We start from the raw sequence: 22808 nt of genomic DNA, 5'->3' as shown, positions 1-22808 counted from the left end.
CCAGGAAGATCACCTTATTCAGATTTCCTATGGACAAAGCACAATCTTTTAACCCAGTTGATTTTCCATCTTGACTTACTCATTTCCAAAGGCAGCAAAGTTCTTTTTGTAAGGTTTGCTGTGAAGGAAGCTGAAGTATATTCCACTTATAATAAGTAAATTTCTCACGGTCATAAACTGGATAGGAGTAGATAACGTCTCATGAGAGAAAATACTAGCGTTAAAAAATGGTGGAAAGGAAGAAAAATTGAAGAAATGAGCATTATAAATTAAAGTCCTGACTGTTGTTAATACTTAAGTTGATATAGATACTTGAAATCAAGAAGTGGAGTTTGAGTACTTCAAAGAAGAATGAAAAAAGTGTACTTACCCTTTTGCATTGCTACAGAATAATTTTAAGTATTTTAAATATCAAAACAGAGGGAGGTTCAACAGATGACCAAAGTTAGTTTATAGTATAAGCACAGATTTCTTAATTTAGTTTTCTTTTGTATGCAATAATAAAATTTCTATTTACATGCAGAATGGTTGCATGAATTCTTTTTTTCTTTTCCCCATCTCAGAAAGCTGTCCGTGATAAAGAGTACAAGGCCTTTCAGATAAAACTGGAACGGTTGGAGAAGCTGTGTAGAGCTCTCCAAATGGAAAGAAATGAGCTCAGTGAGCAGGTGGAAGTCCTGAAAGAGCAGGTCAATGTAAATGCAGTGAATGTAGATTTAGTTGCACCTCTGATACGGCCCTGCACTGCTCTTGCTTCTCAGGATGAGTTGAAGAGTTCCTCTAGTAAAGCTCCAGGAGTATACCTGGATGCTGAGCTCGAGGGAGTAAATGAAACAAAACACAGCTCCAAAACCCTCTCTACATGATCTCTTCTAGACACTGATTCAGTTCACTAACATGAAGTGTGATCACTGTATTGAGTGGTATTTTGTGTATAACTTTTCAGTGTTAGTTACTGTTGGTTTTGTAGTGAACGCTCTTAACTTTTTCTATTATATCTGTATGTTTCAAGAATTATTGGACTGTGTGATACAGGAGGCTGCTAAGCAGTTTTGCATTGTTTTAATGGATACACTTCCACAGCTGTATTGCACACCTGCCTTACCTTCCCCTTCCCTGGAATACATGTGTTCATTGCTAATACTTTCACTTTGTGTATTCATTTGCCTTAATCCTGCCCCTGTGTGAGTATCACAATTGGAAGTTGTTCCAAGAATGGTTTCCCAATGTGAAAACTAATACTGATTTCAACTCTGTAGCCCACTGATTCCAGAAGGAAGGAAGGGAGGGAGGAACAAAGGAAGAAAGGAAAAAAGAAAGATGAGTTTTGTCTAGTAGCTCATTTAAATGCCATCTGAAAATAAAGCTCAAGTGTGGGATAAGACCTAAGCAAAGCAAATTTGATATAGATTCGGTTATTTAATAATATTTTGGTCACTTGCAAATTGAGATGAATGCAAGATTGTGGTACAATATGTATATGAAGATGTCATTTGTAAAGAAAATAGCATAAGCAAGGGATTGGACAAACAGGTTTCATGCTTGAGTCACTAAAGACAGTTCTACTGCTTCGGTTTCAGCTTAGAACACATGTTGAAAGGGGGGAAAAAAGTATCTAGTTCCCTGCCTTTACCATGGCAAAATTTCTGAATTTTGTAATTTTTCTCCTTACTTTTTTATTTCAGTGTTCAACAGCTAGTCTTATGTATGTGTTCCTGTCATATTTATGACCTCAAATGGGTTGAAAAATGAAAATTACCTAATGGGTAAAAGAGGCTGGAATGTGAGGTACTTGTAAATGTTCACCACTGACCATGATCGTTAAGGAATAGACAGTGAGAGAAAAGAAATTTACATGACATTTGACACTGCTAGTCTGCCAGGATGAGGCAAAACCAAACACCACCCTCCCGCAACTTTTCAAAAGTCCCTCCATCAGGCTCCAAAACCCACTACTTTGAGGGGAAATGAAGGTTATGTGTCACAAATATAATTTACCTTAAAAATAATACTAATGATCATATCACACCAGAACCCTGATGCATGTAAGGTCTTACCATTTTACTATGGTAGGTAAGTGCCTCCTGCACTTCTTGGTGGTACTTGTTTTGTGTGGAGGTTAAATCTTGGGCCAAAAGCAGTGTGGATCAGAGCATGTGCTCTACCATTTTGTGTTTAGTAGGTTTATGTTAGATATTGTGTAAAATAATATAAGACATTGACAAGATCTGGATTTTGTTTGGGAAGCATTTGGTTTCCTCTCAGAATTTTTTTCTCTGGTTAGCAGGAAAAAAGGTAGTTTACGACAAGGATTCCCTTCCAAGTAGCTTTGTAGTATGGGCGGTATGTACTATATTCTGGAACAGGAGTTGTCAAACCATTTCTGTATTGGCTAGGGCTGCTTTCATACTACAACGCTTGAGTCGAGAAAGTCTTAAAATATTCACTAACTGGCCTTTGTTTGTCAGCCTGTTTAAAAAACCTTGTAGCTGGCCCAGGAAAAGTTTAAATGTTGCAATCAGTTAAATTATGTTTGTTGTACTATTTTGTGGAATCCTCTGGAGTTGCAAAATCAATAGTGTCAGTGGACTCCAAGGTGTAGAAAAAAAACATGGCTGTACAAAAATAGGCCATTTCGTTTTCATGTGTATAGAAAATACATTTTGTGGTCGTGAGACCAGTATTTTTAAAATTATATATTAACTGTCTTTTCCACACCTGGTTATCACAGTTCATCTCTCAGGTGTTAACAGAAACATCTACCTCTTTCAAACTGTAACTGAAAATACCCCCCAAAAAGGATGCAGTACTGAATAAACTGCTCTATTTTTTCGCTAATATCTTTCATGAAGATAGAGAATTGATGAAACAGCCATATTTTGCTTTTCAAAAACATTTTGTAGAGATTTTTTGCTAATGTGAATCTTATTTTATCTACTCTGTTATGGTTGAATAAATATGTGATGGCTAATTTAACAGTGTCTGTGTATTCTTTATACTGCTTGTAACTTCACTTGTGACATTCAAGCTCAAAGATAATTGCTCTAAATACGTGGTTTCTCAGGTCTTAAAACACAGTTAATTAATTATTACAGAGGAGATTACCTTCTGATGTTGGTTAAAACAATTTTATTCCATCAGAGCACTGTAAGGACTCCCCCTCACCCACATAAAGTAGGGGATGGTAAATAATGTCTGTGGTGTACCCATGAATTTCTCTGGTCCTAGCAAGCCTTACCAAGGGACAGTTGCATATAGAATGTTTTTTGTCTTTTTGTTTAACCAACTGTTGACAATATGTGGTGCAGTTGATCTAATCCTGTACAAGCAAGTGAGGGAGTATTTTTTAGTGGAATAACCTGGGAGAAAACTAATATTTGAGTACCATGCTAAGGTACAAGTTAAAAAATAAAGTCGAGAGTAACATCATGCAAAATGCCAGGAGTCTGGCCCTACACTGTGAAACAACCAGATTTTAAAACTTTATGTCAAAGAAGGGTTATCTAATGAGTGCAAAGATAACATATAAAATAGATCATATATCTGATTAGGTATACTGTTGCAAGAACAGCAACAACAGAAAAGACCATTAAAAACTAGGTAGAAGGACTTGGATAGATATTCCCCTTTTTAAGACCCCTTTTTAAGACCCTGGTAATCATTAGTTACCCATATGAAATGAAGCTCCACATTTAGTGACGTGTGAACCAGTATCATGAGACACCACTTCATATTCAGTAGACCAAATAATACTAGTAAACACTAGGAAAAATAAGGAGAGAATATGGAGAAATTGGAGCTCTTGTACGTAGCTTAGGGGAATGTAAAGTAGTGCACATGCTGTGCGAAAGAGTTTGGCTGCTCCTCAAACGGGGAGTGAGTGACATGCCAGGATGGCAACATAGGTATTCTCAGTTTCAAACCCCCTCCCCCACCCCAAGAACCACCAATAGCTGTCCATGGACAAGATGCTACTGACAGAATTGCTAGAATATGCAGGTGAGGCTGGGAGCCTCCCTGCACCTCAGGGGTTGTGACAGACTGCTTGAGAAGAGCCAGAGGAAAGGCTACATGCTGATCTCATTGTCCCTCCCCCAGGCCAGTGCAGCACCTTGAGGAGAGGTCTCCCTGAACCTACATTTCCTCCAGTGGGAAGAGAGGATGCAGGGTGGACAACCAGCCCCTTCTCTCTCCCTGCTGCCCACATTGTGGATCACTTTGTCGTAGCCACTACTTTGATCTCACACACAAGGGAGTCTGCAGGGCCTGGCCACTGGGAATCTTGAGGTGATAGAGAAGGGGTAGGGATTCACAGGGATCTTGGCAGACTGAATGCATACCTTCAGTGCCCAAGTTATATTCCCAACTGGTGGCTTTGCTCATCCGCAGAGCCAAAGTGGGAGTGTACTCTGATCAGGGAACTCGGCAGGGGCAGGTCTGTGTGACATGGGTCCTCAAGTGAGTTTTGCCAGCCATAAAGCCTGGTTGACCCTGTAAGGTTGATGAATCCCCACCCCACCCACGGTGGAGACTGCCTTCCAGCACCATCTGAGCTGCAGGGCTGCTGACTCTTCCTGGGAGCTGTGTGGCCTAGTGGCACTTGAACTTAAAGCTGACAGAACCAATAATTTGCAGAACAAAGTCAGTGGCCCATATCAGCCAGGGAAATTGGGATGCCAGTTGGCTTGAGTTAGGATGGTAAATGAAGAGATCTATTGGCTTTAGAACTGCTTTCCCCACTGTGCCTGGGGAGGGAAGCTAATTGGTAGTGTCACTCATCAGTGAATACAGACTTCATTCAGTCTGTCCTACGAGGAAACCTAATGACAGTGCATGCGAAGCTATGTGGCCCACTCAACAGGCATCTGCCCAGTAGCACTTGTGGACTCCCCCAAATACAGAGCAAACCTGCTGGCCTCTCCTTCCCAGGAAATTTAGGGCATTCTTGGGCCTCATTTGGACGCCTGACAATGAGCTGTACAGGACATGGGTCTCCCTCCTGCTGCCCTGCCATGTCAGGGCAACTAATGCATCAGCCCACTGGGTATGGTGTCCAGTCCTGGCCATAGAAGCTTCGCCACAGAATCCAGGCAATGCAGAGCCAGTCCTACAGCCTCACTTGTCTATGGAACAAAGCCACTAGTCCTACCCAACGGTTAGGGTTGGGTCCCCAAGCCCCTCCCAAAAATACGCTCTGAGAGTTGGCCCCACACCTGCCCAAGACTTCACCCACCAGCAGACGGAGCCAGAAACCCAAACTGAGCTGATGTGACTAACCATATCTGCCAAAACAAACCTGTAGTGCTCGCTTTGGCAGCACATATACTAAAATTAGAATGATGCAGAGAAGATTAGCATGGCTCCTGCGCAAGGATGACATGCAAATTCGTGAAGCGTTCCATATTTTTAGGTGATGCTTGGATATGCCTAAACACTTTCACACAGCCTCCCTTTCTCATCTCTGCAGTGAACAGAATCATCCAGATCATCAACAGCTGAAGAATGAGCAAGAAGAAATGATCAAAGAAAGACTTGCTAAAAATAAATTGGTTAAAGAAATGCTGAAAATGAAAGCAGACCTAGAAGTCCAGAGTGCTCTCCTGAATAGAGAGAGGGACTGCCTTAGAATGGCTGAGGAAGTCGAGCGAACCCGGACTTTGGAATCTAAAGCGATCCAAGAGAAGGAACAACTGAGGTCAAAGCTGGAAGAGCTGTATGAGGAAAAGGAGAGAATATTCCAGGAGATGGAAATGTTAAGGAAGCAGGTGGAGTGTCTTGCTGAGGAAAACGGGAAGTTGGTCGGTCACCAAAACCTGCATGAGAAGATTCAGTTAGTGGTGCGGCTGAAGAAGGAGAATGTCAGGCTTGCAGAGGAGACAGAAGAGTTGTGTGCTGAAAGCGTGTTTTTATAAATAAATTATTTTAAAAAAAGGAAAAGAAAAGGAATGAGTCTTAAGGATCTTGGGCAACTACCTACCTAGGCATCAGCTTTCTGGAGACTCCTCTTGCAAAAGCAAGCCCTACCCCAGCACATTTAACAGCTGAACCAAGGAGTGTAATTACTAACTGTGTATGTGGCATTGGGGGCTGACCTTCAAGTTTCCGATGCATGTTCTGCATCCGTCCTCACCGTGTGGCAGTCGGCAGTCTGCTGTTTCAAAGTTACCATCCCATTTCAAAGCTTTGAATCAACTGTAAATACTGGGGAAACCTTTTGCCATTTTAAAATAAAAAGCCCTAGTTAAGATTTACAGTGGTTGGTAGTGTCGACAAGATGGCAGGGAAGTAGGAGGAGGCGCCTTTCAACCTGTACCCTAAAGTGAGCTGATTAAGAACTCCGATCACCCATGAAATCAGCCTGAGATCAGAATTATACACGTCTGGATCTCTACAGGGGCAGAAGACGCCAGTGGGCAGGTAAAGCGGAATGGGATCAGAGGACTGCTATCAGAAGATAAACAAAAGGGGGAGGAAGCCACCACAGGTGACTGGTTGGAAAGTAATACCTCTTACACCAATGAGAGTGCCCTGCATCTGGGAACCAGCATTTAACTTGAAGACTGGTTTGGTTGAAAGCACTAAATAAGAGCAAAGGATCGCGGAGGGTGGGGGGATTGTGGGAATCGGGGTGGCTAGGGACAGGGGCTTAAGTCCCAGGTCCCAGGACAGCCTCCCCTGGCGCTGAGCCCAAGAGAGTGCAGCGGAGAAACCAGGTCTTGGTCCCTAAGACGCCAGCGCGCCTGAGAATGCATGGGTTCTGGCTCCTGTGAGGGGATGGGAGCCATGCCTGAGGGCAGAACACGTGAGCCCTGCTACAAAGCCTGAGATATGCACGTCCCTCATCCTTCCCTGAGAGAGTTACACAAAGGCCCAGCCAGCGTTCTTTGACCCGCGCCATTGTTTCAGAGCCAAGGACGCACGCCCCCCCCAATCTCTCCCCTGACGGAGGTGCGCAAAAGCCCAGCCTGGTGCTTTCAGACCTGCGCCCTGTTCTGAGAGCCTGAGACCGCAACCCACACAGCCACCCCTGAAAGAGGTGCGCGCAAGCGGGGCACTCTTAGATCCAGAAAGACCAGGCATTCCCAGCCCAGGCCGCGGGAAAAGCCCAGTGTGCAATTGCTGCTTGGAACCTCCTTGGCGGCCTGGAGCTCCCAGGCTGCCACCGCTGCCATGATTTGGGGTACAAGCAAAAGATCCTGCATCTCCAGGGACCACACTCTGAACCTGCTCTGCCAGCAGCCAAGGGGGAACTCATTTGAGCTCTGCAGCCAGACTGAGGCTTCTCTCTGAGAGGGAGGTCAGGGTGCAGTTTGTTTTCCTCTAAAACAACACAAACCATCAAAAGCAGTCAAGGTGAGAGGGGAAAAAAAAAAAGTGAACAAACATAACAACCGCCAGAGAACAAAAGCCTGAAAAAAACCAGCTTCCTCAGAGCCCGCCCCCTTGAGGGGGGCAGGAGGACTTAACTCAGGGAACAAACATTGACTGAAGACCCAGTGGCAGGCCCCTCCCCCAGAAAACAAACCAAGAAAGAAAAAAAAAAAAAAAAAAAAAAAAAAAAAAAAGACTGCAAGAGAATAACCACCACTACTTCCTAGGACAACTTTCATTTTTAACTCGTTCCCACTATTCTGGTTCATTATTTTTGTATATAGATAATTTTTTAACCTATTTACCATCACAGCGAGCTGTCCAGTACATCAAATTCCATAATAACCTTCTAACCTGAACTTTTTGATACATACAGCTGTGTTTTTCTTTTACATTTCTATTTTTTGATTTCTTCTTTTTTTAAATTTTAGTTTAGTTTAGTCTAGTTTATTCCTTTTATTGTTATTTTCTAATATTCATATAGAGTTAAACTTCAAAGTAATCCCCTTTCCCCAATCAATACCACCCCTAAACCAATTTTTTTTTTTTTTAATTTTTTATTTTTTATAAACATATATTTTTATCCCCAGGGGTACAGGTCTGTGAATCACCAGGTTTACACACTTCACAGCACTCACCAAATCACATACCCTCCCCAATGTCCATAATCCCACCCCCTTCTCCCAAACCCCCTCCCCCCGGCAACCCTCAGTTTGTTGTGAGATTAAGAGTCACTTATGGTTTGTCTCCCTCCCAATCCCATCTTGTTTCATTTATTCTTCTACCCACTTAAGCCTCCATGTTGCATCACCACTTCCTCATATCAGGGAGATCATATGATAGTTGTCTTTCTCTGCTTGACTTATTTCGCTAAGCATGATACGCTCTAGTTCCATCCATGTTGTTTGCAAATGGCAAGATTTCATTTCTTTTGATGGCTGCATAGTATTCCATTGTGTATATATACCACATCTTCTTGATCCATTCATCTGTTGATGGACATCTAGGTTCTTTCCATAGTTTGGCTATTGTGGACATTGCTGCTATAAACATTCGGGTGCATGTGTCCCTTTGGATCACTACATTTGTATCTTTAGGGTAAATACCCAATAGTGCAATTGCTGGGTCATAGGGCAGTTCTATTTTCAACATTTTGAGGAACCTCCATGCTGTTTTCCAGAGTGGCTGCACCAGCTTGCATTCCCACCAACAGTGTAGGAGGGTTCCCCTTTCTCCGCATCCTCGCCAGCATCTGTCATTTCCTGACTTGTTGATTTTAGCCATTCTGACTGGTGTGAGGTGATATCTCATTGTGGTTTTGATTTGTATTTCCCTGATGCCGAGTGATATGGAGCACTTTTTCATGTGTCTGTTGGCCATCTGGATGTCTTCTTTGCAGAAATGTCTGTTCATGTCTTCTGCCCATTTCTTGATTGGATTATTTGTTCTTTGGGTGTTGAGTTTGCTAAGTTCTTTATAGATTCTGGACACTAGTCCTTTATCTGATATGTCGTTTGCAAATATCTTCTCCCATTCTGTCAGTTGTCTTTTGATTTTGTTAACTGTTTCCTTTGCTGTGCAAAAGCTTTTGATCTTGATGAAATCCCAATAGTTCATTTTTGCCCTTGCTTCCCTTGCCTTTTGCGTTGTTCCTAGGAAGATGTTTCTCTGCTGCGGCAGAGGTCGAAGAGGTTGCTGCCCGTGTTCTCCTCAAGGATTTTGATGGATTCCTTTCGTACATTGAGGTCCTTCGTCCATTTTGAGTCTATTTTTGTGTGTGGTGTAAGGAAATGGTCCAATTTCATTTTTCTGCATGTGGCTGTCCAATTTTCCCAGCACCATTTATTGAAAAGGCTGTCTTTTTTCCCATTGGACATTCTTTCCTGCTTTGTCGAAGATTAGTTGACCATAGATTTGAGGGTCTATTTCTGGGGCTCTCTATTCTGTTCCATTGATCTATGTGTCTGTTTTTGTGCCAGTACCATGCTGTCTTGATGATGACAGCTTTGTAATAGAGCCTGAAGTCCGGAATTGTGATGCCACCAACGTTGGCTTTCTTTTTCAATATCCCTTTGGCTATTCGAGGTCTTTTCTGGTTCCATATAATTTTAGAATTATTTGTTCCATTTCTTTGAAAAAGATGGATGGTACTTTGATAGGAATTGCATTAAATGTGTAGATTGCTTTAGGTAGCATAGACATTTTCACAATATTTATTCTTCCAATCCAGGAGCATGGAACATTTTTCCATTTCTTTGTGTCATCCTCAATTTCTTTCATGAGTACTTTATAGTTTTCTGAGTATAGATTCTGTGTCTCTTTGGTTAGGTTTATTCCTAGGTATCTTATGGTTTTGGATGCAATTGTAAATGGGATTGACTCCTTAATATCTCTTTCTTCTGTCTTGCTGTTGGTGTAGAGAAATGCAACTGATTTCTGTGCATTGATTTTATATCCTGACACTTTACTGAATTCCTGTATAAGTTCTAGCAGTTTTGGAGTGGAGTCTTTTGGGTTTTCCACATATAGTATCATATCATCTGCGAAGAGTGATAATTTGACTTCTTCTTTGCCGATTTGGATGCCTTTAATTTCCTTTTGTTGTCTGATTGCTGAGGCTAGGACCTCTAGTACGATGTTGAATAGCAGTGGTGATAATGGACATCCCTGCCGTGTTCCTGACCTTAGCGGAAAAGCTTTCAGTTTTTCTCCATTGAGAATGATATTTGCGGTGGGTTTTCCATAGATGGCTTTGATGATATTGAGGTATGTGCCCTCTATCCCTACACTTTGAAGAGTTTTGATCAGGAAGGGATGTTGTACTTTGTCAAATGCTTTTTCAGCATCTATTGAGAGTATCATATGGTTCTTGTTCTTACTTTTATTGATGTGTTGTATCACATTGACTGATTTGCAGATGTTGAACCAACCTTGCAGCCCTGGAATAAATCCCACTTGGTCGTGGTGAATAATCTTTTTAATGTACTGTTGAATCCTATTGGCTAGTATTTTGTTGAGTATTTTCGCATCTGTGTTCATCAAGGATATCGGTCTATAGCTCTCTTTTTTGGTGGGATCCTTGTCTGGTTTTGGGATCAAGGTGATGCTGGCCTCATAAAATGAGTTTGGAAGTTTTCCTTCCATTTCTATTTTTTGGAACAGTTTCAGGAGAATAGGAATTAGTTCTTCTTTAAATGTTTGGTAGAATTCCCCCGGGAAGCCGTCTGGCCCTGGGCTTTTGTTTGTTTGGAGATTTTTAATGACTGTTTCAATCTCCTTACTGGTTATGGGTCTGTTCAGGCTTTCTATTTCTTCCTGGTTCAGTTGTGGTAGTTTATATGTTTCTAGGAATGCATCCATTTCTTCCAGATTGTCAAATTTATTGCCGTAGAGTTGCTCATAGTATGTTCTTATAATAGTTTGTATTTCTTTGGTGTTAGTTGTGATCTCTCCTCTTTCATTCATGATTTTATTTATTTGGGTCCTTTCTCTTTTCTTTTTGATAAGTCGGGCCAGGGGTTTTATCAATTTTATTAATTCTTTCAAAGAACCAGCTCCTAGTTTCGTTGATTTGTTCTATTGTTTTTTTTGGTTTCTATTTTCATTGATTTCTGCTCTGATCTTTATGATTTCTCTTCTCCTGCTGGGCTTAGGGTTTCTTTCTTGTTCTTTCTCCAGCTCCTTTAGGTGTAGGGTTAGGTTGTGTACCTGAGACCTTTCTTGTTTCTTGAGAAAGGCTTGTACCGCTATATATTTTCCTCTCAGGACTGCCTTTGTTGTGTCCCACAGATTTTGAACCGTTGTGTTTTCATTATCATTTGTTTCCATGATTTTTTTCAATTCTTCTTTAATTTCCCGGTTGACCCATTCATTCTTTAGAAGGATACTGTTTAGTCTCCATGTATTTGGGTTCTTTCCAAACTTCCTTTTGTGGTTGAGTTCTAGCTTTAGAGCATTGTGGTCTGAAAATATGCAGGGAATGATCCCAATCTTTTGATACCGGTTGAGTCCTGATTTAGGACCGAGGATGTGATCTATTCTGGAGAATGTTCCATGTGCACTAGAGAAGAATGTGTATTCTGTTGCTTTGGGATGAAATATTCTGAATATATCTGTGATGTCCATCTGGTCCAGTGTGTCATTTAAGGCCTTTATATCCTTGCTGACCTTTTGCTTGGATGACCTGTCCATTTCAGTGAGGGGAGTGTTAAAGTCCCCTACTATCATTGTATTATTGTTGATGTGTTTTCTTTGATTTTGTTATTAATTGGTTTATATAGTTGGCTGCTCCCACATTGGGGGCATAGATATTTAAAATTGTTAAATCTTCTTGTTGGACAGACCCTTTGAGTATGATATAGTGTCCTTCCTCATCTCTTATTATAGTCTTTGGCTTAAAATCTAATTGATCTGATATAAGGATTGCCACTCCTGCTTTCTTCTGATGTCCATTAGCATGGTAAATTCTTTTCCACCCCCTCACTTTAAATCTGGAGGTGTCTTCGGGCTTAAAATGTGTTTCTTGGAGGCAACATATAGATGGGTTTTGTTTTTTTATCCATTCTGATACCCTGTGTCTTTTGACAGGGGCATTTAGCCCATTCACATTCAGGGTAACTATTGAGAGATATGAATTTAGTGCCATTGTATTGCCTGTAAGGTGACTGTTACTGTATATGGTCTCTGTTCCTTTCTGATCTACCACTTGTAGGCTCTCTCTTTGCTTAGAGGACCCCTTTCAAGATTTCCTGTAGAGCTGGTTTGGTATTTGCAAATTCTTTCAGTTGTTGTTTGTCCTGGAAGCTTTTAATCTCTCCTTCTATTTTCAATGATAGCCTAGCTGGATATAGTATTCTTGGCTGCATGTTTTTCTCGTTTAGTGCTCTGAAAATATCATGCCAGCTCTTTCTGGCCTGCCAGGTCTCTGTGGATAAGTCAGCTGCCAATCTAATATTTTTACCATTGTATGTTACAGACTTCTTTTCCCGGGCTGCTTTCAGGATTTTCTCTTTGTCATTGAGACTTGTAAATTTTACTATTAGGTGACGGGGTGTGGGGCCTATTCTTATTGATTTTGAGGGGCATTCTCTGAACCTCCTGAATTTTGATGCTCGTTCCCTTTGCCATATTGGGGAAATTCTCCCCAATAATTCTCTCCAGTATACCTTCTGCTCCCCTCTCACTTTCTTCTTCTTCTGGAATCCCAATTATTCTAATGTTGTTTTCGTCTTATGGTGTCACTTATCTCTCGAATTCTCCCCTCGTGGTCCAGTAGCTGTTTTGTCCCTCTTTTGATCAGCTTCTTTATTCTCTGTGATTTGGTCTTCTATATCACTAATTCTTTCTTCTGCCTCATTTATCCTAGCAGTGAGAGCCTCCATTTTTGATTGCACCTCATTAATAGCTTTTTTGATTTCAACTTGGTTAGATTTTAGTTCTTTTATTTCTCCAGAAAGGGCTTTTAGATCTCTCGAGAGGGTTTCTCTAATATCTTCCATGCCTTTTTCGAGCCCGGCTAGAACCTTGAGAATTGTCATTCTGAACTCTAGATCTGACATATTACCGATGTCTGTATTGATTAGGTCCCTAGCCTTCGGTACTGCCTCTTGTTCTTTTTTTTGTGTTGAATTTTTACGTCTTGTCATTTTGTCCAGATAAGAGTAAATGAAGGGGCAAGTAAAATACTAAAAGGGTGGCAACAACCCCAGGAAAATATGCTTTAACCAAATTAGAAGAGATCCAAAATCGTGAGTGGGGAGAAAGGGGATAAAAAGAGGTTCAAAAAGGAAGAGAGAAAAAAGAAAAAAAAAAAAAAGAAAAGAAAAGAAAAGAATTTTAAAAAAAGAAAACACCTTTCAGAAAGTGGTTGATTTTCTGTTTCCAGAATTGCTGTTCTTCTTCTCTTCGATCTGCCGATGGATTTTCAGGTGTTTGCAATCTTTAGATAAGCTATCTAGCTGATCTCCGGCTAGCTGAAGCAGTCTCAGCTTGCTACTTCTCCGCCATCTTGACTCCTCCCTCCCTAAACCAATTTTTAATCCCGCTTTATCTTAGGAAAGTTGAGTCCTTTAACAAAGATATCAAGATACATCCAGGAAGAATCAAAACAAACTTCCTCGCCCACACTGAGAATTTACAACCACTCTCCCATCTTTTTCTTCCACCACTGTTTCTGTGTTTTTGTGTTTGTCCTGATAGCATATAAATCTTATACTTGGGGTTCTTTTTGACGAGGTTCTTCCTTTATTTGCATACATATTTTTTTTTCCTCGTGTCATATACTTCTATCACTCTTCTTGTTTGTCTGTTTTTGTTTGTATACTTCATAAATTGTACATTGGGGCCAATTTGGGCTGAACCTTCTCTTTCATCTTCCCTTTCTTTCCTCTCTCTCTCTCTTTCTTTCTCTTTTCTTTTGTCTCTCATATGGATGGGGAATCCTGATTTCTCAGAAGTGTTCCAGGGTGCAGCTTGACTGCACCATGGCCGATACATCCAGCTAACACCATTCAGTCATCTCTCACCAAAATGACTAGGAGGAGGAATGCCCAACAGAAGAAAAATACAGAGGATGGACCTTCTGCAACAGGAATTGATTAGGGCTGAACTGAAAGCGACCAGACAGGATGTTCACATTGTTAGGGCTGAGCTGAAAGCGACCAGGGATGAACTTCACAATGCTCTCAAGGAGTTCCAATCTAATAGAAATTCTCTCACAGCAGGGGTAACTGAGACAGAGGATAGAATTGGTGATCTGGAGGACAATCAGATAGAGAGAAAGGATCAGGAGGAAGCCTGGAACAAACAGCTTAGAAACCATGAAAACAGAATCAGGGAAATAAATGATGCCATGAAACGTTCCAACGTCAGAATTATTGAAATCTCTGAAGGGGAGGAGAAAGAAAGAAGTCTTAAGGACATGCCAGTGGACTGTAGGTGGTAAGGAAATTTAATAATCTTTCTTCTGCCTTTTAGTTCCCATATCACACTTAACTTACAGAGAGTGTCAGAATGGATAAAGAAACATGACCCACCTATATGCTGCTCTCAAGAGACTCATTTTAGACCTAATATCATCTGCAGATTAAAAGTGAGGGGGTGCAGAAACATTTACCATGCAAATGGAAGTGAAAAGAACTCTAGGGTAGCAATACCTATATAAACAAAATAGATTTAAAAAAAAAAATTCAAATCAAAACAAAAAACATTTTTTTTTTAAGATTTAACTTATTTATTTGAAAGAGAGAGAGAGCATAAAGAGAAAGAGAGAGAGAGAGATCTCACGAGTGGGGCGGAGAGGTTAGAAGGAGAAGCGGACTCCCCACTGAGCTGGGAGTCAGATGCTGGACTTGATCTAGGGCTCTGGAATCACGACCTGAGCTGAAGGCAGAAGCTTAAGTGAATGAGCCACAAATGCACCCCAACAAAAAAGGTTTTAGCACAAAGACTATAACGAGAGAAAAAAATAAGGACACTACATAATCATAAAGGGAATGTAAAAATACGAAAATTAAATTATAATTATAAAATTATAATTTTAAGAAAAATTATACAGAGAAATTACCAGCAATGAAATTGAATCAGTCAAAAAAACTACCACCACCACCACCAACAACAATAACAACAACAAAAACAACAACAAAACAGACCAACAAACAAAAGCCCAGGAACAGATGGCTTCTCAGCAAATATGTAATGATTATAAATACTTATGCACCCTAGATGGGAGCACCCAAATACATCAAGCAACTTAGAGGAAATGTAAAGGAAATAATGGATAATAACATAATAATAGCAGGGGAGTTTAACACACTGCTTACATCAATGGACAGATCATCCAAACAGAAAACCATAAAAAAACAGGGGCTTTGAATGACACATTTGACCGGATGGATCTAACAAATGTGTTCAGATCATTCCAAACTAAAACAATCTTTCACACATTCTTTTCAAGTGCACATGGAGCATTCCCCAGAACAGATAACTTATCAGCCCACAAAAGAAGTCTCAACAAATTTTTGAAAACCCCAAGTCATACTATGCATCTATTCTGGCCACAGTGGTAGGAAATGAGAAGTCAACTGCAAGAAAAAGTGTGGAAAGCACATAAATACATGGAAGATGGAGACCGTGCTACTGAACAATCAATGGGTCAACCAAGAAGTCAAAGAGGAAATTTAAAAGTATGTGGAAAATAACAAAAATGAAAATTCAATGTTCCAAAACTTTTGGGATGCATCAAAAGTGGTCCTAAAGGGATGTTTATAGCAATGCAGGTCTACCTCAAGAAGCAAGAACATTTCTAATAAACAACCTAACCTTACACATGAAGGAGGTAGAAAAAAAAAAAAAAAAAAGAGCAAACAAAACCCAAAGCCAGAAGAATTAAGGAAATAATGGCTAGATAGAAATAATGGCTAAATAGAAACTCAAATACAATAGAATACATCAATGAAACCAGGAGGTCATTCTTTAAAAAGATCAACAAAATCAATAAACTTCTAGTCAGAGTTATCAGTGAGAGGGAGGGAGAGGGAAAAGGAGAGGGGGAGAGAGGCTCATATTCAGAAAGGAGACTGGACAAATAACTGATGTCACAGAGATACAAAGGGTGATAAGAGAATATTTTGATAAATTACATGCCAAAAAGTTACACAGCCTAGAAGAAATGGATAAATTCCAAGAAACATAAAACCTATCAAAACTGAAGCAGGAATAAAATTATACAGAGAAATTACCAGAAATGAAATTGAAACAGTCAAAAAACTACCACCACCACCACCACCAACACCACCACCACCACCAACAAAAACAACAACAAAACAGACCAATAAACAAAAGCCCAGGAGCAGATGGCTTCTCAGGCAGTTTCTACACAACACCTAAAGAAGAATCAATACCTTCTTCTCTCAAAATATTCCAGAAAAGAAGAGGATGTACATCTCACCAATTAATAGTATGAGGCCAGCTTTACTCTAATTCCAAAATGGGATTTAAAAAAAAAAAACAAAACAAAACACTTCCCCAAAAGAGACTACAGTCCAATATCTCTAGGTAACCTAGATGCAAAATACCTAGATAACCTAGATAGAAAAATACTCAACAAAATATTGGCAAACCAAGTCCAGCAATACATTTAAGATGCCATTTATCTCAAATAAGAAGGATTTATTTCTGGGATCAAAGGGTGCAAGTTTGGTTCAGTATTTGTAAATCAATCACTGTGATGCATGACAATGGAAAAACCATATGATCATCTCAGTCAGCGCAGAAGGAGCATTTGACAAAGTACAACATACATTCATGATAAGATAACTCAAGAAAGTAGGGTGAGAGGGAACAATCCTCAACATAACAATAGCCATATACTAAAAATCTCACAGCTAACATCCTCAGTGGGGGGGGGGGGAGGGGAGGCGGGGAGGGGGACTGACAGTTTTCCCTAAGGTCAGGAGCAAGACAGAAATGTCCACTCTCACTAGAAAAAAAGATCAGCAAATAAAGCCTAAAACCAGCATGAAGGGAAATAAAGATTAGGCCCAAAATAAATGATATAGAAAGAACAACAACAAAACCAATACAGATCAAGAAAACTAAGGGCTGGTTCTTGGAAAGAATGAGTAAAGTTGTTTAGCCCCTAGCCAGACTGACCAAACAGAAAAAGACCCAAATAAATAAAAGTCACAAATGAAAGAGGAAAGATCACAACAAACACTACAGAAATACAAACAATCATAACAGAATACTATGAAAAATTATATGCCAACAAACTGAGCAACGTGGAAGAAATGGGCGAATTCCTAGAAACATATAAACTACCAGAACTGAAACAGGAGGAAAAGGAAAATTTGAAGAGATCCATGACCAGCGAAGAAAAAAATAGCATCAGTAATCAAAAATCTCCCAACAAACAAAAGCCCTGGGCCAGATGGCTTCCCAGGGGAAGTCTACCAGGCATTTAAAGAAGAGTTCATGCTACTTTTCTCAAACTGTTCCAAAGAAATTGAAAAGGAAGCTCCTTCTATGAGGCCAGCATTACCTTGAATCCAAATCCAGGCCCAGACCCCACTAAAAAGGAGAACTACAGGCCAAAATCTTTGATGAACCTGGATGCAAAAATGCTCAACCAAATACTCGCAAATCAGATTTACCAGTACCTTAAAAGGTTTCTTCATCACGATCAAGTGGGATTTATTCCTGAGCTGCAGATGTGGTTCAGTGCTTGGAAACCAATCCAAACGACAGGCCCGACAGGCCACATTAATAAAAGGAGCAGAACCACATAGCCCCCTCACTAGATGCAGGAAAAAAAAAAATTGACAAAATAAAGCATCCTTTCTTGATAATCAACAATGTAGGGATATGGGCCAAACCTCAACATCATAACAGCCATAAGCCATTATCTTTCTTAAGGGTGAAAAACTGAGAATTTTTCCCCTACCTACAATCAGGAACAAGACAAAGATGTCCACTCTCACCATTAATATTTAACATAATACTGGAATTCTTGACCTCAGCAATCAGACAACAAAGAGAAGTAAAAGGCATCCAAAATGGCAAGGGAGAAGTCAAACTTCCACTATTTGCATATGACAGGATACTCTGTGTAGAAAACCCAAATAATTGCTTGCACTCATACATGAGATATGAAATCTATGTGCAGAAATCTGTTGCATTTATATACATTAATAATGAAGCATCAGAAAAAGAAATGAAGGTATCCAACCCATTTGCAATTGCACCAAAACCAATAACATACCCAGGAATAATCTTAACTACAGAGGTAAAAGTTTTGTACTCTGAAAACCATACAACACTTATGAGAGAAATTGAAGAGGACACAAAGAAATGGAAAAGTATCCCAGGCTCGTGAAGTAGAAGTAAAAACGCTGTCAAAATGTGTATACTACACAAAGCTATCTGTACATTTAATGAAATCCCTATAAAAATACCACCTGCATACTTCCTGGAGCTAGAACAAAGAATCCTAAAATTGGTATGGCTCCACAAAAGACCCTAAAGAGCCAAAGCAATCCTGAAAAAGAAAAGCAAAACTGGCAGCACCAGGATTCCAGATTTCAAGGTATATTACAAAGGTGTGAGCATTAAGACAGAATGGTACTGACACAAAAACAGACTTTTGGATCAATGGAACAGAATAGAAAACCCAGAAATGGACCCTCAACCATCTGGTCAACTAATCTTTGACGAATCAGGAAAGAGTATCCACAGAAGGAAAAGACACAGTCTCTTCAACAAATGGCATTGGGGGAACAGGAGGGCAACACACAGAAGAATGAATCTGGGCCGCTTTCTTACACCATCACAGAAACAAGCTCAGCATGGGTCCAAAAGACCTGGATGTGAGGCAGGAAACCATCAAAATCCTAGAAGCAACTGCTTTGACCTTGGCTGTAGCAACTTCTTACTACACACATCACCAGAGGCAAGGGAAAACAAAACAAAACAACAAAACAAAAACAGCAAAAATGAACAATTGGGACTTCAAGAAGATAAAAACCTTCTGTACAGCAAAGGAAACAAAAAACAAAACTAAAATGTAGCTTGTGGAATGGGAAAAGATATTTGCAAACATATTTGATAGCGGGTGAGTATCCAAAATCCATAAGGAAGTTATCAAACTCAATATCCCCAAAATAAACAATCCAGTTAAGAGATAGGCAGAAGACGTGAATAGACACCTTTTCAAAGAAGACATCCAGACATCCTAATAGACACTTGAAAAGGTGCTCCCCATCACTCATCATCAGGGAAATACCAATGAAAACCACAGTGGGATACCTCCTCACACCTGTCAGAATGTCTCAAATTAATGACAGGGGAAACAATAGTTGTTGGGGAGGATGCTGACAAATGGGCGCCCTCTTGCACTGTTGGTGGGAATGCAAACTGGTGCATCCATTCTAGAGAACAGCATGGAGGTTCCTCCAAAAGATAAAAATAGAATTACCCTATGACCCAGCAACTGAACTGCTAGGTATTTATTTATTCAAAGGATATGAAAACACAGATTTGCAGGGGAACATTCACCCCATTGTTTATGGCTGCATTATTAACAGTAGCCAAACTATGGAAAGAGGCCAAATATCCACTGGTGGAAGAACGGATACACACAATGGAATATTACTCAGCCATCAAAAATATTGAAACCTTCCCATTTGCAATGATGTGGAAGGGGCTGGAATGCATTATGCGGAGGGAAATAAGTTAGTGAGAGAAAGGGAAATACTGTAAGATCTCCCTCATTTGTGGAATTTAAGAAAGAAAGAGAACAAATGAACATATGGGAAGGAGGAAAAAGAAAAGAAGGAGAGAGGGAAGCAAATCACAAGAGACTCTTAATGATGGAGAACAAACTGAGTGTTCACACTGGAGGGGGGGGGTTGGATGGGTGGCGGGCACTGAGGAGGGTGCTTGTGATAAGCACTCGGTGTTCTAGGTAAGTAATGAATCACCGAATTCTACTCCAGAAACCAGTATTGCAGTGTATTTTCACCAACTAAAATTTAAATTTAAAAAAAAGAAGAAGGGGAAAAAATACATAAGGAACATATAAAGCTCAACAGTCCAATAATGAGCTATCCAATTTAAAATGGGGCAGAATTATGAATAAACATTTTACCAAAGGGCTAGCTCATTCTTGAGAGATAGTGAAACAGTTCAAGTTTGAGCACACCTTTCAAATGCAAACCAACTAAATCCAGAGCCCACTTTCCAAGTGTTTCTTGCACTCTCAGTCACTTTACCCTGACCTAAATATGTCAAGTCCAGGTGCCAGGTAACTAGCAGAAGGCCCTAGAAATTATCTAAATCAGGCAAAGGAAACTTGCTTACAGTTTCACAGGTGCTTTTCCACAGGAACACTGGAAAGGCTCCTGTCCACATTTTCTCCTCTCACCTCCTCCTGATCCTGGTGCATCCCCAGAGAGGCAACTGTCTTCTTCCCATCTCCATCTCCCTGCACTATGGTGTGGCCCCTTCTTTTGGGATAGGCAAATGTAAGAAATCTGCTTCAATGTCAATTATTTCCTAATCTGTTGGCCTCACCATACCAATAAATAAATAATTAGATAATAATAAAGCCTATGTTTTAAAACACAAATATCCAGAATGGATATATCTGTGGGCATACTGGTGTTTGCCATGGGAAAATTGGTGTTTTCCAAGGGCTGAGAAGAGGTGGAATAGGGAGTGCCTGGCTTATGGGCAGAGAGTTTACATTTGTGGTGATGAAAATGTTTTTGAACTAGATTTGGGTGGTATAGGTATAACACCATAAATGTATTAAATCCCTCTGAGCTGTGTGGTTTAAAACGTTAATTTTATGTTATGTGAATTTTCCATAAAACAAGGAAAAGATAGAGGCGAATAGGTAACTTGAGTTCAATTCAAGGTTTGCGTATCTTGCAACCTGCAAATACACACCGCTTTCACTTCCATTTCCACCTTTGGATTATAACATCGTGTACTTTGAAAACATAAAATTCTCAATGCATACTCCCTTAGATGTATGTAATTTCCCTTACTGATAAAATGAGACAATTAGGGGATTGGAAAGAAAATAGTAAAAATCTATTTATTTTTGGTCAAGATTTGGGACATAGACCTACCCAGTCACTTTTAAGTATGTATGTAAAACATATTTTTAAAACTATTTCTGTAAAGTCAGTCAAGAACTGCTTGAGAAAAGTATAAAAGTCATTCTTGCATATTTTGCAAATGTTCCCAAGAAGTGTAGAAAATTTGGACTTGAACTGATTCACTCATAGGTGGTACCCTGCTACTGGTATTTCAAGACAACTCATGTTGGTTTTGGTTAAACAACTTCTTCCTTAATATTGGAAATGTTATAAGACATATCAGTAGCTCATTTGAAAGTGCTAGACACTCAAAGGATAATGACTGCCATGCCATCCCACTGTATTTCCTGCTTTTTTGCATGTGATAAATGAAGCTTTTATTATATGTTTATTCAAAGTATTTGAATGTACTGAGCAGTCCCCAAATCTCCAATGATCATTTCAATGAGCGCAACGTAGTCCAAACACCAAGAAACATCTCTTTGATGTTTCACACGTCATCAGGCCAAAACACAAAGAAAAGAAACATCACTTTGATTCTAAGATCCTCCAAACCCCCACCCCTACCCCCCAGGTGCAATATTCTAATGCCTCCTCTTCATTGCACATATTTTCAGCTCAGAGAGAGATCAAATAAATTCATGAGTAAATTTGAGGCTTTAGTCAGATGAGGATTTTTTCCCCCAGATCAAATAATGTGCTCAATTCTGTATGACTAGCTTTTTAGTTTTTAGGGTTTTTGTTTGTTTGCTTGCTTGTTTTTTGTTCATTGATTGGTATGTTTCAGTGCTGGAAATTAAATATGGATATTTAAGGCTTTGAGAGGAATTTATTCACTAGTTTCATTTAGTATTTTTCCCCCAAACCTTTACATTTTAATGGAAAGGCAGGCCAGTATTTTCAAAAATTATTCACATGAGTGTACTTCCACATACCCACTCAGCCTCTTCTGACCTGCTTTTATTTCAGTTATTCATAAAATGTTTCCACAAAACATTTTCAAGCATCTGTTGGAAGGACTCATCCCCTGAAGAGGTTATCAACTAAATCCCTTAGAAACAGTTCATCATTAGAGAATTCAGCATCATTTTAAAGTCTTGATGATTTCCTCTAGTATCCTTCAGGCCTATGTATGACAAAGCACCCACATTAGTTGAGAAACACGGTAATATGGTAATAATAATGAAAACAGGAGAGCAGAAGCTATATCAATATCTGTGCCATTATTAGATGAGTATGGAGATGTCTCATGACATGATGTAACAAAACTATGGTGGATAAAACTATCATATTGAACTATTGACTCCTGTTAAAACGGAAAATATTCTTGTAAGCTCTTGCTTTTCTAGAAGTATGTGGTACATACGCATCTAAATATTCAAATATTTTTACTATGTTATATGTACCACTAGTAAATTTTTTTGTTTCCAAGGTAATCACTTGGGGAAAAAATTATTTTTAGGTTACCATTTTGCCACATGCACATGATATTACCTTAGAGACTGAGCAAATAACTGAAGACTCCCAGAGGCTCCAACTAAAATCGCATATCTTGGCATTGTATCCTCCATAAATCAACTCTTAATAAAACAACAAATATCATATCTTGCTGTCTACTCTTGATGTTTATTTAAAGATTCTTAAAGTTAGTTTTTGCGCATCAGTTTTTCCCTTGGGGGCGTGCTGTTTCACCATTTGGTGAGAAGGTGGTTCAGGCTGAGTCATCTATCCCATAGCACTCTTCATATGGATAACTGTCATATTTCAGGATGGATGATAGTACCCTTCACCTTTGTCACTAAGTGCCAATATTTTGCTATGTGCCATTCTCTTATC

General features: G+C 39.8%; 1 non-coding gene and 1 pseudogene across 1 annotated transcript; both read left to right on the top strand.

Annotated features, from left to right (window-relative positions):
• LOC123390395 overlaps positions 1-22808 on the top strand; it is a 54767-nt pseudogene that overhangs the window by 407 nt on the left and 31552 nt on the right.
• LOC123390400 lies at positions 5302-5408 on the top strand. Its single transcript, XR_006604976.1, has one exon. It is a non-coding gene; the product is annotated as a U6 spliceosomal RNA (small nuclear RNA).

Source organism: Mustela putorius, unplaced genomic scaffold, assembly GCF_011764305.1.
Source record: "Mustela putorius furo isolate JIRA1106 unplaced genomic scaffold, ASM1176430v1.1 tig00537342_pilon_pilon_pilon, whole genome shotgun sequence".
In the NCBI taxonomy this organism is placed as follows: Eukaryota; Metazoa; Chordata; class Mammalia; order Carnivora; family Mustelidae; genus Mustela; species Mustela putorius.
The sequence above is the reverse complement of the archived record's forward strand: the minus strand, read 5'-3'. Positions and strand labels throughout refer to the sequence as shown.